Here is a 21,826-nt window from a genome sequence, read left to right on the forward strand (position 1 = left end):
CTAGCATGTGAGATGAATGCAATTGTGTGGTAGTTTGAACATTCTTTGGCACTGCCTTTCTTTGGGATTGAAATGAAAATTGACCTTTTCCAGTCCTGTGGCCACTGCTGAGTTTTCCAAATTTGCTGGCATATTGAGTGCAGCACTTTCACAGCATCATCTTTTAGGATTTGAAATAGCTCAACTGGAATTCCATCACCTCCACTAGCTTTGTTCATAGTGATGCTTCCTAAGGCCCACAAGACTTTGCATTCCAGGATGTCTGGCTCTAGGTTAGTGATCACACCATCATGATCTTCATGATGATCTTCACCTGGGTCGTGAAGATCTTTTTTATATAGTTCTTTTGCGTATTCTTGCCACCTCTTCTTAATATCTTCTGTTAGATCCATACCATTTCTGTCCTTTATTGTGCCCATCTTTGCATTAAATGTTCCCTTGGTATCTCTAGTTTTCTTGAAGAGATCTCCAGTCTTTCCCATTCTATTGTTTTCTTCTATTTCTTTACATTGATCAATGAGGAAGGCTTCCTTATCTCTCCTTGCTATTCTTTGGAACTCTGCATTAACCTGGTCTACTGGAGAACGGACACTTCTATTAAAAGAATATTCCCCCCCCCCCCAAAAAAAAGAATATTCCCTTCATCAACTTTTTTTTTTAACTTGAAGTATAGTTCATACAGGGCTTCCCTAATAGCTCAGTTGGTAAAGAATCTGCCTGCAATTTAGGAGACCCCGGTTTGATTCCTGGGTTGGGAAGATCTCTGGAGAAGGGAGAGTCTACCCACTCCAGTATTCTTGGGCTTCCCTGTGGCTCAGCTGGTCAAGAGTCCACTTGCAATTCGGGAGACCTGGGTTCAATCCCTGGGTTGGGAAAATCTCCTGGAGAAGGGAAAGGCTACTCACTCCAGTATTCTGACTATTTCAGTATAGTTCATACAGGATAAATACTTGATCTTTCCCTTTACTAGTTTTTAAAATAATGGTTCGTTCTCTGCATGTATGTGTGCTAAGTTGCTTTAGTCGTGTCCGACTCTTTGTGACCCTATGGACTGTAGCCCACCAGGCTCCTCTATCCATGGGATTCTTCAGGCAAGAATACTGGAGTGGGTTGCCATGCCCTCCTCCAGGGGACCTTCCCAACCCAGGGATCAAACCCATGTCTCTTCTTCTGCATTGGCAGGTGTGTTCTTTACCACTAGTGCCACTTGGGAAGCCTGGTTGGTTCTCTAGTATTCTCCAAAGGTGATCATATTTTAAATGTCAAGGTAGAGAGGGAGGTGGGAGGGGGGATCGGGATGGGGAATACATGTAAATCCATGGCTGATTCATGTCAATGTATGACAAAAACCACTACAATATTGTAAAGTAATTAGTCTCCAACTAATAAAAATAAACGAAAAAAAAGTCAAGATATAGTTCACATACTATAAAATTCACCCTTTTAAAGTATACAATTCACTAGTTTCTAGTGTATTCACAAAGTTGTGCAACCATCACCACTAGGTGATCATTTTTAAAAGCCTCAGTATATAAAAAAAAAAAAAGCCTCAGTATATACTCAGGGACATATTTGATATATTTTGATCCAAAGCAATTATTCTTTTAACATTCAATTGTTTTTCATCTTTAGTGAGCTGGAGCCTCTTTAAACTGGCTCCTCAGACCTTCTGACACTTTCTTTTTTTGCTTTCTTTTATGAGAAGATATTGCTGGCTCATCTTGTACTGTTCTGCTCCAGTCCAGGAATCAATCATTTCTCCCAGAAACCTTGGTTCCTGTAGTGGGAAATTATATATAGAGATCCCAGTTTGGGTGCCTGGGGTCCTCATCATTACTGCTTATTGTTTCTAGACCTCATGTATTGATTTTTACCTCTTCAGTAGAGCTAATTTGTTTGCTTTGTCCTGTGATTTATAATCCATGAGGTAGAATTTAGCTATTAGTAATTTTCAGGAATTCAACAGTGTCTTATTCAACTAATGATTTGTGTGAAAAATACTGTTCTAAAACCACCTAATTGTCAGTCAGTGTTTATTTTAAAATTATTTCCCTTGGGTAGGGTGGTTTAAAGATTCAGAGTAAAAATTCTTACTTGGCATTAATTATAGTCAGCTGAATTCCAACATAATGCAATGTGTTCATGTTAAGTATAACTTAAGTATCAAGTACCAGATAAATGGTAAATTTTTATAGGGCATGCTTAGTTCAATAAAAGTAGGTTCTTGCTAGGGGAAAGTAAATGCTTTTTTAACCTTTGGGATATAATATAATGAATTACTACAACTTTATTCAAGAAGGTCTGTATTTCTCATAAGCTAGTAATTTATTGTTTCTTATTTGGATTTCCGTCAGTCAGTGATGAGAAATGAAAAGCAGCAGCTTCTTTTTTTCTTTTTTTAACAGCTTCTTTTCTGAATGATCTTTTTCTGAAGAGATGATTGAAAGGCCTTGTATTATTCCTGGCTCAAGGACCCATAAACATGTCAGGGATTTTTAGTTAAGTTATTAAAACACTGTCAAAACCTTGAGTAGTTGCTTTTAACTATCTGATATACATTAACAGCTCTGAAGGAACAAATAAATTTTAGCACATAACCAAAATCCCTTTGACTGCTTTGAAACCATCTAGTTTGTATTCACAGGATATGCCTTTGAAACGTTCTGCTCTCAATCTCCCTAAATAAAATTTCACTTTATTGTGTGTTTATTTAAGTGAGAAAATGAAAGCACTTAAGAATGTTTGTATTCAGCCATACACAGCCTCCTTATTCTGAGTTTAAGGAGCTTTGCCTAAGGGCAAGCACCACATCTTTTTACTCCCTGTGCCCAGAATTCTCTAGGTCCCTAATACTAAAACAACAAAAAAAAGTATCTATGCAAGAGAGGCTGTAGTAGGTCCCTTAAATGCAAGGTCTCAGGTGCTTAATCACTTAGTGCCTGATTATCAAATGCTTTCAGTGATTTTTAGGTGTCTTCAAGGTCCTACTGTGAATATTTTCACAACCTATATTTTGTGTTTTATACAATATGGAACAATCTCCTTTTTAAAAAATATATTTATTTCTTTTTTCAGCTGTGTTGGGTCTTAGTTGTGGCATGTGGGATCTAGTTCCCTGATCCTGGGCCCCCTGCATTGGGAGCATGGAGTCTTAGCCACTGGGCCACCAGGGAAGTCCCAACATCGAACCATTGAACAATTTCTGGTCTCTGCTGTTCATAGTTCCTCTGCGACTTCACTTTTATCACATGAGAATTTTGTATTAAATGTACTTCCAGTAAAATGATTTTTATCATATACTGTTTCTCACAACCTTCTGTAAATGGATTCGAAATACCTTTTTAAAAAACGCCAAAAAAGAAAAAGATTATAACTGACCTCTTCTGTACAATCATGCATAGACTAACTAATCTTTGTTGGACTTCAATAATGGTTTGTTAAATATAATTAATAGAACTAGGCCATCCTTTCCTTGTTTCCCATCAAAGTTAACAGTCTTTTAAAAAAAGTATTTATTTTTGGTTGTGCTAGGTCTTAGTTGCAGGCATGTGGGATCTAGTTCCCTGACCAGGGATTGAACCTACTCCTCCACATCTGGAGCAGTGAGTCTTAGCCACTGGGACCACCAGGGAAGTTCCCTAACAGCCTTTATATGGATGAAAGGTAATGGCAGAAGCTCTTTAAAAGTATCTATACCTAAACTGCTTTTGACTTTTTAAATTGAGCAAACATCTTTTTTATGTTCCTTGACACTTTTTCCTCAAGTGCTGGTGGACTTAGAAGTATTGGAGGGTAATTATGGAAGAACTAGAACAAGAATATTGACATTAGGTTGTGTCCTATGTTGCTTAGTTACATGATTGATGAGACCCATTCTTGACATGTCATAGCATTAAAAGGAGGCCCTTGGAAAGTACCTATTAAAGGCTGGTTACCAATATTTTGAAATCATATTAGTGTAGGTATACAAGCTATTTTTCACTTTTTTTTTTAAAACTTGAAAAAATATTAGTTTTATTTACCTTTCTGTGAATAGTATCTCAGCCCAGCGAAATTTTCTATAAATGATGACATGTCATTTATCATTTAATTGCTTGAAAAAAATCAAGGTTAAAGCCTTGAGAGGAAATTTACCATCAAGTACATTTTCAGAGTACTTCTTACTTTGCTTTTCCTTTTTGAAAGCAACTTTATAGTTTTAAGAGTTCTAAAGTAAAGAACAAATTGCATTCTGGGAGTTTTAAAAAGTCATCACGGGATACTAAAATAGAAGGCCTCTATATTTGAAGACATTTCACACTAATATGCTGTTTGCTTTATAACTTTTGTGTTCTTTACTGTTTAGAAGTATCTTTAACATTTAGTGAACTGAACAAAAAAATAAAGCATATCAGATTTGAATTAATGTAAAGGTTATATTATTTAGCGTTTAACTAGTAAGTTTTAAACATAGTTTGGGTTCACTATGGAAAAAGCATACAATTTCAGTAGCGAAATTGCAAAATACACATTTTTGGAGTTGATGAATGTTTTATTTACTCAAACTCATATTTTTCTAAGTCTCTTTAAACTTTGAAAGGCTTAAGTAGTTTGTAAAAAACACCCATATCGCCATTCTGCTGCTCCCTCTGTATTTATTAAAGAATGTGAAAAATTCTTTATTTATGAAACAGTCACACAAGACATATATTTCAGACTCCCCAACCGTGAAACACAGATATAGAGAAAATATACGTTAAAAATTCCTGTTCGTTACAATGTGCGAAACAAGTTTCAAAATGTAACACTTTTTGTTTTTCCCGCTGTAAACTAACCAATTAGGTTCTCTGAACGTTTATTAAAAAGAAAAACAGTTTTGGTACGTGCTCTATAATAACCCTTCTGCCCCTCCTTTTGCCCACACACCCATTTAGACTGGTAAGCCTATTTTCATTTTATTTCAAAGTTGTTTTTTTTTTTTTTTTTTTTTTTTAAGCGAAGGCAGGGGACAGTGGGGGTTGCTAAATTTATCTTCTTCTCCAGCCACAGGGATGAAGAAAACACATTTACTGCGGGCGGGGGTCTGAGGGCCTGCAAACAACTCGAGCAGGCGCCTGGGCCAGGACCAGCGCGGAGAGGCGGTAGGTCTCCGGGGAGGGCCCGGGGGCCGGCCGCGGCCCTCGGGAGATGGTGGGGGGCGGCCGGGCCGGTTGCGGGCCTCTTGCCTCTCCGTGGGGTCGGCGGACCACGGCCCCGCGCGGGCTTTTACGGCCGAGACGGCGGCAGTGGCGCGTGTGTAGCGGCGGCGGCGGCGGGCGGGAGCGCGGAGGAGGTGGAAAGAAGGGGGGCGCTGTCACGGAGACTGCGGCCGCCGGAGACCCCGCCGCAGCGAGGCCACTGGGCTCCCCGGTCGCGGAGCGTGAGCGCACCGACCGGGGCGCCAGGGGGACACACCGGGCGAAGGAGGGGGCCTATCTATCCTTCCGCATTTTCCTGGGTCTCTCTCCCGGGCGGTGACGTGACGTGCTGACGGCGGGCCCGTGCCGGGGAGCTGGGCCGCTTTTTGTCAGCTCCGAACTCGGCCCCTCCTCCCTCCCTCCGCCCGCCCCACCAGCCGGAGCCCGGCCCAGTGCTCCAGAGAAAGGCCGGCCTGCAGCACCCGCCACCGTCGCCGACCGCCCGCACGCCCGTCCGGTGAGTTCCGGGCGCCGCCGCGGCCGTAGGGCCTAGCCCGCGCGCAGGGGCCTGGTCCCGGCCTGGTTGGCGGCCCGCGTGGCGCCCTTCCGCGCTAGGCCGGGCGGTGTGGCGCGCGGCGCCGAGCAGGCCCCAAGGAGGCCGCAGTTAGGCCCGGGGAGGAGCCCGGCTGCCCCGAGCGGCGGCGGAGGCGCGCTCCACAAACGGGCGGGGGTTGGGGGACGGTTGCCCGGTGGCCCTGGAAACGGCCGAGGGGCCCCGGTCGGTGTCGCGGCCGGCCTGGGGCATCGCGCCGCGGTGAGGCCTGGCAAGGAGGCGAAGGCTGCAGGCGTGAGGTGAAGGCCGCAGGCCGGCCGGGCCGATTTTCGCTATGTAAATATCGACGAGGGGGGGAGGGACGGGGGAAAAGATGGCGGCACCTCGGCGCCTGCTGCAGGGGACGGTTGAGGGGGTTGCCGGGAGGGGGAGCCGCCATCTTGAAGGCGGTGTCTGAAGAGAAAATTCCGCTACAGCCCGTGAGGGGGGGTCGGAGAGCGGGCGGCGGCGGCGGCGGCTCCGGTGACGGGTCCCGGAGGCCCGGCACGGCAGCGTGTGCGTGCGGAGGGGGCGTGCTCGCTCCCCACAGCGGCCATTGCCCTCGCCGCCATGATGGGCGCTCTGGCTCCAGTCTCTCGGCGGTAGCGCCACCTTCCTGCCCTGCCTCCCGCAGCCCCGTGACTGGCTCCTGCTTCCGCTGTATTTTAACTGAGCTGCCGCAGGCGGCCATAGCTGGCGCCCGGGCGCTGGGGCCGTCTCGTCCCTCAGGCCCCTTCCCCCGCGCTGGTAGTCATTTGAGGGTCGTCCGGACGGATGGCCGCCCAGGCATGTGGGCTCATCAACGCTAAAGGGACCCCAAGATATTTTTTAATTTTTACCACATCGAAGTCACACGTGACTGTTAGGGTGCCCTAGACGCAGTCGTTTTCCAACAATCACTGTTTTCTCGAGTAAAAAAATTAAGGAGTAAAAAAAAAAATTGGTAGGTAAGAAGTTCTTACCACTTTTATGCTATAAGGGAAAAATGCAAATTGCACAGCACGGAAACGGAGGAATGAAAAATCTTAAGGAGTCATTTCAATTTCATTAATTCGGCAACAGCTTTCTAGAAAAGATATATTTAAGCTCTTAGCGATCTGTTGCTAGCGTTTTTTTTCCCCGAGGAGTAAAAAAGGGCAGAAGTTTTATCTGGTTACTGAAGGACAGCATAAAGTGATGCAATGCTGTTCTGTACACGGTATGGTATTCAGTTTCTCTATTTGATGTGAAAAACTCTACGGTGCAGTTCCACCTTTTAAGTAGTTTTGACTGCATACTCTACTACTCTCCCGTGAACTCGGAGCCCAGTGCCAGCTGGTGCTCCGAAAGATTAAAAAGATTCTTGTAGTGCAGACGGCGACTCCAAGAAGTTTGTTTTTCAGAGGCAGATGAGGTGAGATGTACTGAGGTGGTGCGGGGAAGGTACAACCAGTTATTGGGGTTTCAGAGGAAAGCAAGGTTAGGTCACATTTTGAGGTTACTGAAGGATGGGTAGGACTTTGTTTGACGGAGATGGGGGTGGGGAAAGGGCGTTTCAAGGGTGAACGCTTCTTACAGAAAACAGCAAGTGTGTATAATTTGGCAGGAGTAGATGGTGTAGGTAGGGGAGTGGCGGCTAAGGTAGACGGAGCTTACTTTGCAGGTAGAGAGGCTTATACTTGATGGGAAAGGCCCAGAGAGCCCTAAAGTATCAAGAGTGATGACGCACCTGAGCCCGGCTTATATTATAGTCTCTTGGTCCTTCCGCTGGCCTCAGAAGAGTTTCAAAGTTGAGATATAATGAGAGTAGCAAAGTTAACCTTGAAAAGCAGTGTTTCACTACAGGAATGATTATCAAGAATGTTTGGAAGTTCAGCCAATTTTGCTGCTTTTAAAAAATAATCTGTCATAGATAACTGCTCCTTTTTCCTGTCCTAATTTCTCACTTCAAGTAACCTTTTGTTCAAGAGTTGCTATAATTTCTGTAATAAACCAATGGGGAGGGACTTCTAGCTTTTCATTTACCGTGGTTGAACATTACAGGATCAGTGCTGTGGGTTACTTTACCAAAAGGAGGAATGAACCTGTAAGTATCCCCATGGTAATTTTTAAAGAAGTCAGTTTTAATGATGATTAAAAAGGCAGAAACCTTCAGATGGCTTTTTTGGAATCCCTATTTTTCTGTTTGGTAAGAGGAACCACCGTTTGATTAAGAACGTAACTAAGGCTGTTTGCTAAACTAAGCCTTCTCATGTCTTGATTAATATGTGAACTAGTCTAGATGCACATTTTGGGAATGTGTTTCCTAGAATTTTATGATAACGTAAATTTATAGGTAGCATAAATATTCATTAGAAAGTTGTTTCACTTTTTCCTTTTTTTTTTTTTTTTTAAGAGTCTCATGTTGCTTGTAAAAGGCCATGGGTTAGAAACGTTTGAGACAGTGCATTGTAGGAGGCTGACTCTTGAGCAAGATACTAAGGTGGGCTGTGGTTGTCGAGATGGTAAAGGTAAACGTAAACTTGAAAGAACCAGTTGCTTTGTGTCTTAACAACTGGGAAATACGTAGAGCTCTAAAAGAGAGAATTGTTGTTGCTGCACATGCAGTACAGCAGCAGTGGGTGTTCCAGTACAGCAGGAGTGGATGAATAAGATTCCGAGTTGGACTCAAGTTGTATAGTTAAGAGGACAGAAATCTATGGTTTAAAACTGGTGGAACACTGGCCATCTTGGATAAACGAGGTGTTGATTTTCAATTTGTGTATCTTTCAGATAGATGGAAGTTTGCTTTTTTTAAAAAGCATGCTCATAATGCATTGAAGAAAAACTTTTCTTTCGCATTGCTGTTTGTAAATGCTTCTTTTCTAAACCCATCTAGACTTTTAATGCCACTGATGTCCTTGTTTGTATCATTTGTGTTTGTGTACACTGGCAATTCCAGACTTTTCTTTTTTACTCTTTAACTCCTCAACCTGTCCTTTAAACCACTCAGCCTCAGCAGAGATTACCTAATCGTTTACTTAGGTCAGAAAGATAGAGGACGATCAGATACAAGCAAGTGAATTTCCTTCCTGCCACTTCAGGCTCTTCCTTTGTCTCTCCCTAGGCTGTCCAGTTCTCTGCCTGCAGGAAGAATTGGCCTCCTTCAAGCCCAGATGCTCTGCCGGTGGGATCCACTGGTCCCAAAGGATGGAGCTCTGGCAGTGTGCGTTCTGCCACTTGCATCACTGCCATCTAACTCTGTTGGTGCCTTTCCCTGTCCTTAAAAACATTCTTGGGTTTGCTCATCTTACAAAAACTTCAGCTATTTTTCCTTTCACCAGCACTTTTATTTCTTTTCATCCCACTCTTCCTAGATCCGATACTTCCCAAATTGGGAAACTTTTCCACAGCATGTCAGCAGGTGTATCTCATAAAAGTGTTCTGTGTTTCAGAAACTCTGTGCCTTCTTTGTCTTCTGGCATGGGATTTTTCTCCAGGTCAGTCATCTCTGCTGTTTTCTTGAATCTTCTCCCATGGTTTTGGTGCCCTTTAAGATGCCCACCCTCTTTTCTAGTTTCTCATCTAGCATTTCCAGTTGCTTATTAACCACCTCTATTCAGGTGTCTAACATGGCTGAAACCAAAGAAGCCCAGTACTGTTTCCTGGGGGGAAAATTGTTCTTTAAACCCAGAGCCCCTAAAATAACTTCTGCTTCTAGCTTGTTTTCTTTCATGGCACTGTCATTTTTCCAGATTTATTCTGTCTCATATAGCAGTCGGTATGTTTTAATTTAGCATTTAACCGATTTTGTTTTAGCTGTGTATTTATAATTTTGTTATCTTTTCTAAACCTGTAGAGACAGATTCTCATTTATCCTTGTCCCAGAGCATTACCTGGCACATAGTAAAGACAGTTACCTAAAAACAATTATCTCAATTATTGGGTGCAGAGAATTGTATGTAGTTGGATAGTTTTCAACTATTAAAGTATCTGTCTAGTCTCCTTGTTCTTTGACCAAGGGGTGTATGTAGTAAGACATACCACATAAGCTGAGTAACCCCCACTGCTTAAACTTGGGATTAATATAGCCAGTCTCCTCTTATTCCTGTCAAATTATTTTTCAAAGAACTTTTTTTTATAAAATCCAGGAATCTTGTAACTATATTTTACTCAAAGGGAGGTACGTTTTGAGGAAGCTACATGACCTTGAAAATACAACCATTAGGATAGAAAAAATTTTTAAAATTATGAGATATCTCAGAATTGCTAAAAATCAAGTATCGCTCAGATTTAACAGATCTTAAATATCTTACACGTATCTGTTTCATAACTTGCTCTGTATTTAAAGAAAACCTCACAGAAAGAGTGCCTCCCTATCCCATTCCTGTCTTTCCTTTGCCAGAATAACCACTGTCCTAATACGTATGTACCAGAAACAATATCAAGTACTGCTTTGTGTGTTTTAACTTTGCATATATGGTATCATACAGTGTTTATCATTTTATATATATTTTTTCACTTAGCAAAGTGTTTTTTGAGATTTTTTTCATGCTTGTATGTGAATCTAGTTTAGCGATTCTCAGAGTGCTCCAGGAATTCCCAGGGATCCTTGAGATTCTTCCAGCCTCATTCTTTTGTGCACTGCACAAGTACTGTACAAAGGCGCCACGAAACATGATGTCATGATAGATGGAACACAGACGCAGTTATGGGAATCCAGCTGTCCTCTATTAAGCCTGTCTTTGAAGAGATTTGCAGAAATGTAAAACAGTGCTACTCTTTTAACAATTTTTTTGTTTTGAAAAATAGTTATTTAAAAATCATTGTTCATGTTTACATACAGTGGGTTGATTTTATATGAACTAATAAATCTTTTTAAGATGTCTCGGATTTAATTTCTAACATAAACATGTCTAGATAGAACCCACATAAACAAAAACTCTTTGAGGTCTTCAATTTTTAAGAGTGTAAAGAGGTCCCGAGTCCAAGAAATTTGAAAACCACTGATCTACTTCATTCATTTTACTTATATTTTAATGTGTAAATATACTGTGGTTTATTTATCTATTCTTAGGGAGGGGCCATTAGGTTGTTAGCAGTTTTCTACAATTTCAAACAGTGTGGCCCTGAGCATCCTAAATAGGGGGTTCTTCTCTCTCGAGATTGTGGAAGTCGAGTGGCTACATTCAAGAGTCAGTGCATTTGTCGATTTTATTGGGAATTGTCGAATTGTGCTCCATTTGACATCCCCACCAGCTTTGTATGACTCTCTGTTTCTCCAGACCACTGCCAAAAGATTAGACTTTGCAGTTTTCTCCAGTCTTTTGGGTAAAAGTGGTATCTCATTGCTGTTTTCATTTAGCATTTCTTAGATTACTCATGTTGTTGAACTTTTTTCCCATGTATTTATTGGCTGTATGAGTTTTCTGTGATTTACTTGTGCCTAACTTTGGTCCATTTTTTTTTGGATTGTTGCCTTTTCCTCACTGGTTTATAGTTATTCTTTTTATATTCTGAATATTAATAATGTGTAGTTTCACACACTGAAAATACCATTTTCTAGTCTGTGGCTAATCTTTTAGTTTTGTTTGTGGAATGTTTTTTGTGTAGGACTTCTTAATGTGAAAGTAGTAAGTTTTCTCAGTTTTTTCTTTTTTAATGTCTTATGTTTTCTCGTATCAGTGAGAAATTCTTCCCTTGCCCCAAGGTTATAAATGATACTGTACTTTTTTCATATTTAGGTCATTAATTCATCTGGAATTTTTTCTCTATTGTGTGATGTAGGGATCTTATTTTATCTTTTTAATATGAATTTGCTGAGTAGTTTGGCCTTCCTCCTCGCTAATTCCATATATATATGTTTCTACTTTCTTCTGATTTCATTGATCTGTTTGACTATAATACCTCTACCACTCTGATTTAACAATGATAGCTTTATAATTAAATCTTAATAAGTGTTCTTTTTCAGAGTTTTGAAGCTGTTTTTCTTCCTTTATTTTCGAGTCAGTTTGTTGGTTTGTATGAAAAACTGTTGGATTTTTATTTGCATCAAATTTACAGAATAATATATAGATAAATATAGATATATGCTAAGTAGCGGATCTGGGATTTGAGTCTTGGGTGTATTCTACTGCTTTTCATAAAGCTCTTGCACAGCTTTTATTAGACTTTTTGCTAGAAAAAATTTGTATAATTTTTGTTATTGTGAATATCTTTTAGATATTGTTTCTAGTTATTGCTGATATATAGGGAGTACTATGGACTTAATGTATTGATAGTGTAACCTTGTTGAACTTGCATATTACTATATTTCATAGATTCTGAAGTACATTCCCCCCCTCCATTACATCTTACATCTCTCCCCCTCAGAGAGTCACATGGATCTTCAGTTGATAGTGTCCTGTAATCATGGTTGTCCATGTCTTGATGTTATCATCTTTATATGCACGTACTTGGTCTGGACTCTTCGTTTCGTCGTCACTTAAATGAGTATGTGGATTGTTGTTTTGTAATTTCTTGCTCAGCAATACAACTGAAGGCAGAAGGAATTGTGAAGGGAGTGTCTTACCAGAAAGAAAATCCCATAGATAATAATGGAACATTTTACGAAATGCCGTATCACCAATACTCTTGTTGGTAGAGGACAGTATTGTTAGGAAAAATTGAAGGGTTTTAAGTAGAAGAGCATTCCAGAGTAGGACCCTGAATGTGAAGTTTTAGGAATACCCCTCTACCAATTTCTTTTGCTTCTATTTTTTTCTTCCGTATATGCACAGGCTATGATGGAAATACATCTAAATCAGTCTAAAAGAATTGTCTTGATAAGTCTAAAATGAAATTTCTAGATATTAAAGTGTAGTGTCAGTTTGACTGTCTTTTCCTTAGTTGTAGGTAGAACAAGGATGCATCTTAAAACAGGTGGTATTTTTGGATTCAGTGAAATGTGGGAGTTTATAATTCGTTTGTATTTTCTAAATACATAAATGTATGTGAATAAAGATGTTTTATTTCTTCTTTTGATTCCTTTTTGCCTCCTCTTTCTTTTTTGTTTTCTTTTTCTTCTGCTTCACTGACTAATGCCTCTAGCTCAAACTTGTATGAAAACATTGATAACAGGCATTATTGTCTAGATACTTTAATGTTTAATGGAGTGCTTCTAACATTTTATCATTAAAAATGATATTTTGGTGGGTTTTTTTTTTGGAGCGGGGGCATACTAGTTTTTTAGTTTATGTTCTCTTTTACCTAGCATTTTAGAGTTTTCGTTATGAACAAGAGTTGATTTTTTAATGTTTTTGCTGCATCTATACATGTGATGAATTGTATTAATAGATTTTGTATTTTTAACTATCTTTGGAGTCCCTGGATATCTGTGTCCTTTTGTTATTGCCATGTAGTTTTGTTTTTATGCTAACTTTTTAAGATATATTGAGGAGTATTTCTTTTTGAAACAAGTTGTGTTTAATAGAGATGATCTGTTTCTAGAAAGTTAGAATTCATCAGTGAAATTGTCTTTGCCTGGTGTTTTTTTTTTTTTTTCTGAATTGTTTTTTGATTAATAGTTTTTTTCATGGCGGTAAGTCTTTTGACTTTTCTTGAGTTTTCTTTATACAAAATAAAGTATTCTAGAAAGATATAACATTTCAAATATATTGGTATAAAATATAGTCTTCTCTAAAGACTTTAAAATGTCTAATTTCATTAATTTGTTCCTTTTTTTTTGATGAGTACTGCCAATAACTTGCTTATATTAAGGCTTTTAAAATAGTTCTTTTTATTGACCCTTTTTGCATCTGTTCATATGGTTAATATTTCTTTCTTATTTGCATTTATTCTGACATTTTAAAAGTTTAATTTGAAGTTTAGCTCATTAATTTTTAATCTCTACTGTTAAATGCCTTTAAAACTATAAAATTTATTCTGAACTGTAACTGGATACTGTGAATTTGATATGAATTGATTTTTTGTTATTTAGTTCTAAATGCATTGTGATTTTTTAATTTTCCTATTGCCGATTGAATTATTGAGACTTTCAAATTTATGGGAATTTTTTTTGGGGGTGTTATCATCTCTGTGACATTTATTTCTGATTTTACTACTTTATAGTTGGGGGACGTTGATTAATACACAAAAATTAATTGTATTTTTCCGTACTAACAACAAACAATTTGAAAATCAGATTTAAAAGCCAGTACAGTTGATTGATTGTTTCATATTTTTGTTCTAAATTCCAGTAGTACAATTTATAATAAGATCAGAAAGCATTCAATACCTTGAAATAAACCCAGCACAACTTACTAAGACCTTTAGTTAAAAAAGCATTACTGAGGAAATTTCAAAAAAAAAAAGCATTACTGAGGAAATGAAGGATGAGCTAATAAATGTAGAGAGACACAATGTTCATGGATCATAAGTGTCCATATTATAAATATGTCAGTTTTGACATACAGAGAGATTCAATGAAGTCCCAATCAAAACCCCAACAGGTTGGGTTTTTTTTTGGATCAAATCAGATTTATATGGAAATGCAAAGGGCCTGGAATAGCAAAGCCAGTCTTGAAAAAAGTGTAAGTTGGAAAACTTTCACTACCACATATCAAAGCTTATTATAAAGTTACAGTGATTAATATAGTGAGTGCAAGGCCGAATTGGTCAACGGAACGGAATAGTCTGAAAGTAGACCTACATATATATAAGGTCAATTGATTTACAACAAAAGTGTGTTGGGATTTTAATTGAATGTAGTAATCAAAGAGAATTAATATTACTGATCCAATATATTGAAGAGCAAGGTTGATTTTTCTCTGTATTTGTTTTTTTTTTTATTCTACTTAGAGTTTTCAGTTATTCTCATGAGTGGTATTTTACATTTTTAACTATGGCATAAAAAAGCTTTTGTCTTAAAAAAGAAAAACCTTTGCCTTCAAGTGTATTAATTTTGTATCAGCACACTTTGTGAATTCACTCTGAAATTAAGATTTTAGTTGATTCTCTTGAATTTCCTCAGTAAGTCATATGTAAATAAATGTAATTTCTTTCAAATAATAATTATATCTTGCATTTCATTATCTTACTGCCTTGGCTATCAGTTCCCATACAATCTTAAATAATAATAGTGGGCATCCTTGTCTTAAGTTTGACTTGAGAAGAAATACTTTTAGTGTTTCACCTGAGTTTTAATGCATTTCTTTTTGTTATAAAGTGATACTGATATCAGTCTCCTATCTAAAAATACTTAATGTAACATGAACTAGTTTTTGATTTGCATGTACTTGTGTGTTTTTTTAAACAACTTTATTGAGAGAAAGCTGTTGCAAAATACACCCTTCGAAACTGTATACTTCAATGAATTTTTTGTAGATTGGGTTGTCGTCCTATCACCAGTAATTTTAGAACATTTTTATCACCTCAGAAAGCCTGTACCCAGTTAGCAATCAGTTTCCACCCCCTGCCCCTGCCAGTCTACTTTCTGTCTGTATGGATTTGCCTTTTCTTCACATTTCGTGTTAGTGGAATCCTGTTGGTGTCTTCCTGTTCTTCCTTTTTCACTTCACCTCCTTCTCCTTCATAGTAAGAACACTTAACATATGATCTACCCTTTTAGGAAATTTTAAGTGTACACTACAGTATTGTTAGCTATAGATACTATGCCATATAGAGGATTTGCAGAACTCTCTATCCTTTACCATTATCTCTCCAACATCTCCTCCATTTAACCCCGGGGACCCACCATTCTACTCTCTGCTTCTCTTGAGTTTGACTGATGGGCTTTTGAGACTGAATATTCTCCCAGTGTATTTATATATTACATTTTCTTTATCCATTCAACTGTCAGTGGACATTTAGGTTTTAATATTTTGGCAACTCTTAATCTGAACATGAATATGGGCTTTGGAAAAATAAGATTTTAGGAAGACTTGTCATTTTTAGGTCTAGTTTTTTTCCTGTTTAAAAGCTCTTTTTAAAGAAAAAAAATTTAACTGAAGTATAGTTAATATGCAGTGTTGTGTTTTAGGACAAAATTTTAATAGATTTTGAAAGTTTGAACTCTTAGACTTTAACCAAAAAACCTTGACATGACTGGTGCAAATGGTTTTATGGAAAAAACTAGTCTGTAACAACTTGGCATTAAATTTTTGAGCAAAACGTACAGAATTCTGAGTAGGACAGGGCAAGGAAGGAGGGGTTCTGACATTTACAACAGGAAGCATTTTTTTTTCTCTTCTTGACACAGAGGGTGGGAAGGTTGTTTAAAATATTCTGTTAGTGGAATTTGAATTAAACCTTTTAGCTCAATATTACTTATATATATATCTTTACTTATTTTTTGAGTGTTTCATCTGTTAGGTGTTGATAAGAGTTGTAACTTTTTAGTACTATTGATTTTTTTGGTTCCGTTTCTATCTCAGTTTTTTTTTTTTTTTTTTTTTTTTGCTTTTACATGTTTCCATGCTGTTTTATTTGACACATACAGGTTAATAATGACTTCAAGATAGACTAGAGAACACACATTTATTTTTACTTTTTTTTGAAATCACATTGAGGAAGAAGTATACAAAGAAAAAAGAAAACCTGAGGGATATGCCACTTGTAGTCCAGAATATGATGAATTTCTGGTTGCATAAAGCAATTGGGAATCAATCAATGACAAAGCCCTAGAGAACTTAGATAAGTGAACATGTATCCTTGTTTGAAAAACTGGAAGGACCATCCCCAAATTGTTATTTTGTGTTAACCCCAGTGTCATAAGTGGGGACATCCTAGGAGAAAGAGCAAGCCGTGGGCACAACCAGATAAAGTTATGGAAAGCCAAGCCATTTATTTATCAGTATAGATGTCGCTAGTGGTTGTCCTCCTGAGCTAATGCCAGAAATTTGGCTTTCTGAATTGCAAATTCATCCATAGGAAATTCCAATGTGAGTATTGTGGGGAGAAAGCTAAGGACAGTGCTTTAGGTAGCTTATAGCTATCCTGAGGATATTGGACCTCCAGTACCTGCACGATGGGATACTCATCCACCATAAAGGAAAGCCTGGCTAATTACATGGTTCCTTTCTCTCCCTTGGCCTTATTCTAGACAGGACTCCTTTGGTCAGAACTTGGGTTCATTGCTAGGCCACCAGGGATTCTCACTTGGGCTGAGAAAATACAGAATACAGCTCAGCTATCAGAATGTAACTCTAGTCTAGACCCTTATCCACAAATATACATGGAGAACCTGTAAGAACAATGCTTTTGAGGAATACCATCAGTCTGAAAGAGAGGCACAAAATTCAACCCACTGAATAATGAAACAGCAGAGGAGACAGTTTAATATAGAGTACAGAATAAATCCTCAGAGATATTTGAGAAGATGCAGTATCCACTGAAAAAAGGTTACTGTGTAAAAGAAAACTAAGTTTATTTTGAAATTAAAACATTTTTTAAAAAGCTTTTTGGCCATGCTACTTGGCATGCTGAATATTAGTTCCCAGACCAGGGATTGAACTCATGCCCCCTGCACTGAAAGCACAGTCCTAGCCTCTGGACTGCCAGAGAAGCCCCAAAACATGATATTTTAAGTAAAAATCAATGGATGGGGTGAAGATCAGATAGCTAGGTTAGAAGAAAGGGCTTAAGAATTCTGAGAATGTAATAGAAAAGGATAGAAAATACAGGAGAAAAAGTTAAAGCAATGTGGAGGCTAGATTTAGGAGTTCTAACATTCTATAATAGAAATTCTAGTAAGAATGAACAGAAAAAATGGAAGAAAGTGTAGAAACAAGAAAATTTCTTCACTTCAAAAAGGGCTCAAACTTTTTTTTTTTTTTTAATATTATTTTATTAGTTGGAGGCCAATCACTTCACAACATTTCAGTGGGTTTTGTCATACATTGACATGAATCAGCCATAGAGTTACACGTATTCTCCATCCCGATCCCCCCTCCCACCTCCCTCTCCACCCGACTCCTCAGGGTCCTCCCAGTGCACCAGGCCCGAGCACTTGACTCATGCATCCCACCTGGGCTGGTGATCTGTTTCACCATAGATAATATACATGCTGTTCTTTCAAAACATCCCACCCTCACGTTCTCCCCCAGAGTTCAAAAGTCTGTTCTGTACTTCTGTGTCTCTTTTTCTGTTTTGCATATAGGGTTATTGCTACCATCTATCTAAATTCCGTATATATGTGTTAGTATACTGTAATGTTCTTTATCTTTCTGGCTTACTTCACTCTGTATAATGGGCTCCAGTTTCATCCATCTCATTAGAACTGATTCAAATGAATTCAAAAAGGGCTCAAACTTTTGATTGGAAGATTGCCACTGGGTTCTGGAGGAAGTCCACCAGAGCTTGTTAGAGTGATAGTGGTGAAAATAAAGAGGATATGATGAATTTAAGAGTGACTGGCTGTAAGAGAAATTTCAGGGCTGAATTGGTGAGAGAAATGAAATAGCATTCCAGATTTGAAAGTTAGATATCTGAAGAAATGATAGCTACATATCCCACATTGAAGAATGTGGGAAAAAATTGGTAAAGAAATGTAGCTTAAGAGAGAACATATTAGGCTTTAAATGTAAATTTTAAGCAGTTTCATTTTCTTTTTAAGAAAAATTCTGTTACAGATGGGTCTGCTTTTGTTTGTGTTTCCTGTAACTTGAGCAGTTTCATCTAACATGTATAATACAGTTTGAGTCTCTGAGCATGTCTTAGGGAGAGGAACTAGAGTTACATCATAAAATTAAAAGGCACGGAGTTTCAGGAAGCCCAGAAGCAGACAAGTGATTTTTGTATGCTTATGACAAAAAGCAGAGTGAATACATAAGTACCCTGTTCATTTGCCTGAGAGGAAGATTGTGAAAGTGTCTAGTAGCAAAAGATATAAAACAAATAAATTATATTCTTTATCCCTAATTTAAGACAGATAAAATGCCACTGCTATACTTATTAACTTGGCATGGTATTTTTATTGCTTTATTTTAAAGGATGGAAGAAAGTTATTTTAATTTCCTGAGTTTAAGTCAGCCTATTATTTCTCTTAAAATGATACGTTTTTCTGCTGTGAATTCTTCCATAGCATTTTTAAGATCATGCATCCAGGAAGGGAATATTTTACTGAGCTTAAGGTGACAATGGGGTCCTGGAATTATTTTGAGGGCATTTGATAGACTAAAACTATGTGTTCACCCAAATTGTTGGGTTCTTGGTTCTCCGAACCATTCTGCTGATTTGTCTTCAGATTCAGCTGGTCCCTGGACATGGTTCTTGCAGCAAAGGTAGGGGCACTTTCAGTTACATCATCAGTGTGCGCCCCCTACCACCCCGACTTTGTCACAATCCATAGAACTTTCCTGAGTAGTCCCATTCTAAGAACATTGGTTTCAGTTAGATTATCAGAGAGGTTTCTAACCCAGAGGGGTTACAAAGTTGAAGTACAGTCACCTCTGCCTGGACGTTCAAAACATGTTTTTTCCTGATTTGAGTTTTTATAATGACAAAATAGAAGGAAAAATAACCAGTCAAAACTGTTAAACAGTTACTGCTTACCTGAGTCAAAATAAGGTGAGTGGACACCCTCCATTTAGACCAGAGTATCTGAGGAAATGGATATGATGTGAAATGTTGGGAATAATAGCAAATAAGTCTAATATGGTAACGGGTTAATATTTTAGAGCATCCTGAGTTTTGGGGAACTGCTGGAGCTTTCTGAGCAGGGAGTGCCTTGAACAAAACAGTACTTCTGAAAATTAGTCTGCCCACAGATCGCAGGAATGCCCTGGCAGTTGGCACCAGCCCTTACTTGTAGGTTCCTGGTCATTTGTTATGGGAGTGGCAGAAAGCGAAAGGCCAGTTGAGAGGCTATTTTTGTCCCTTGGGGATCAGGAAATATGAAACCGAGAGTGAATGGTGACACTAGGAATAAAAAGGGACAGACTCCAGGGAACCTGTGGAGAAGGAAGGGACACAGTCTGACAACCTGGTGGAATATAAGCAGGGAAGAAGGAAAAGGCCTTAGTGATCATATCGGGAGCAAGCAGGATTTTCTCCTGATGAAAATCTTCAGCAGACAGCCTGGTGGAAGTGTTACAAACTACCCTGAGTATTGGATTTGGGGAATTATCTTTGTGTAAATCATAATTGAAACTCTGGAATAAAGAGAAAGTAGAGAATAGGGCTAAGTGTCCTATCCTGGGCAGGACTGCAGTAAGGGGAGAGGGCAAGCAGAGTAGACAGAAGCTGGGAAGATGGGGAGAAACGAGAGTGTCACTTAAACTGAGGAAGGAGATAATGTCAGAGTTGAGGGGATTAGCTATCAAACTCTTAATAGAAAAGCTGAGAAAAGGAGTTACTGTGCAGGTGGAAAATTCTTAGAGCTGATGGGTTTGGGTTTATGTAGGGAAATTGGGGAGAGGAACCTTAATACCTAAAGGGACCCATTTATTGCCTTCTAAATTGGCTTAATTTCATGTTTTAAGACTATGTCATTATGCTTAGAAAATTAGCTTACATTTATAATTTTGTAGTTAAACCTTTTTAAAAGGGGAAAATGGACTATGGCCAGAGGTGATTTTGTTGGGGAGAGAGCAGTGACAATTTATTCAGAGCATGTATGTTTTACATTTTTTTCTTTTTTGCATTTTTTTATAGTTGAAATATTTTTGGTTTTGGTTCGTTTAATTTGAACAACTTCAAATAAATAACATGAAACATTCACTTTCCTGAAAATGGATAGAATACGTCTCAAAATTGACAAGCTGAAAATCTGTTTATTAATATTAATTGAATTTCTCATGGATATTTCATTAAGGATTATATATGTGTATGTAAATGCAAGTGTAGCATCTGAAAATAATCATAAATAATTTACAGCAAACAAGTACAGTCAGAAAAAGGATAAAATGCTGTAGAAATTCAGAGGAGGGGGGATATTATTTTCATCTTTTTCTTTCTTGGGTGTGAGGAAGGGGATTTGAGGGAAGGTCCCAACAGATGATAGAGGAAAGGTGTTCCTGGTAGAAGAAATTCTGAGTCAGGTATAGAATTGGGATCTTATGTGGATATTGAGCACTTTTGTTTGGTTGAAGTGTGTGAATGTGGTGGTCGGGGATGTTGCTTGAAGGAGGGAGACTTAGGGAAGATAATGAGAAAAAGATAATTTGCAGCTGGAACTTAGAAGATGGCAGGAGTTTCAACTTTATTTGAAGGAAACAGGGAGCCATTAAACATTTTTTGAACCGAGGCCTGATATCACCTAGCTGATGCTTTAAAAAAAATGACTCTTGTTTCTGTTATTTGAAATTTTAGCAAGCATCATGCGGCACTTTTATCATCAGCAAAAGATGATAAAAAAAAAGAAAGATGTGTTTAATACTACCTTTTAGGTTGGATTAGAAAGTGAGAAAGTAGAGATAAGGAAACCAGTGAGGGAGGAAGTTTACGTAATACTTGTAACATGAGTAAGCCCTAATCCCTGATGTCTGCTCTTTTGAAGCAGTGATTAGTATTAAGTAGTATATTATTTGATTGGTTAATTTTTTTGTTGTACATTTTTGGCTTAAGTAGAAAAGGGAGCATTAAGGTCATTGGGGTGGCTTGCAAAACTCAAGGCAGACTGTAGCTGGACCTCAGAAAGATCTAGAATCAGGACCAAAAAAGCTATTATTGGTAAGCTTCCCTTCCCTGCTCCCTCTTCTCTATTTCTCAAGGCATTCACTGGATTCTTTTTGTTTTTTATTTGTAAACTTTATCTCACTAGTCTAAGCTGAAGTTGGTAAATAGTCTTCCTCACCTCCTATGTTCCAGCCATGAGGAGAGGAGAGAGAGAATGATAGACTGAGTGACCTTTGCTCATGGTTTCAATTCTAGGAATAGGACTTTGATTTTATTGTGCTCAAAGATGAACTTATTTGTACAGTTTTATAGTTAGTGCCAATCAGCTATGGCCAGGAGAGTATAAATTCACTGTGGGAATTTACTTCTCTAGACTGGAGGGTTAGTTAAGAGGTCATTGTAGGTTAGGCAGAGATCCTAAAGGATGTTTGCTACAATTACACACTTTGAATTTTTAACTGTTGTTTAATGTATTGGAAGATAGCAGACTACATAAAATTTAGAGAAGTAATAAGAAAATTGTGCA

General features: G+C 38.4%; 1 protein-coding gene across 6 annotated transcripts in view; it reads left to right on the plus strand.

Annotated features, from left to right (window-relative positions):
• The first annotated feature begins 5,100 nt into the window (after window positions 1-5,100).
• Window positions 5,101-21,826, plus strand: part of ZFX (zinc finger protein X-linked) — a 37,378-nt gene continuing 20,652 nt past the window's right edge. The window contains exon 1 of one of the 6 annotated variants that reach the window (XM_065914808.1): window positions 5,101-5,120. The gene's annotated coding sequence lies outside the window, so the exon portion shown is untranslated. Of the gene's footprint in view, window positions 5,121-5,362; window positions 5,674-6,026; window positions 6,046-6,927; window positions 6,947-21,826 lie in introns of those variants that run through there. The other 5 variants (XM_065914813.1, XM_065914814.1, XM_065914807.1 and 2 more) reach the window with 5 other exon arrangements.

The sequence above is a fragment of the Muntiacus reevesi genome, chromosome X, assembly GCF_963930625.1.
Source record: "Muntiacus reevesi chromosome X, mMunRee1.1, whole genome shotgun sequence".
NCBI classification, from domain to species: Eukaryota; Metazoa; Chordata; class Mammalia; order Artiodactyla; family Cervidae; genus Muntiacus; species Muntiacus reevesi.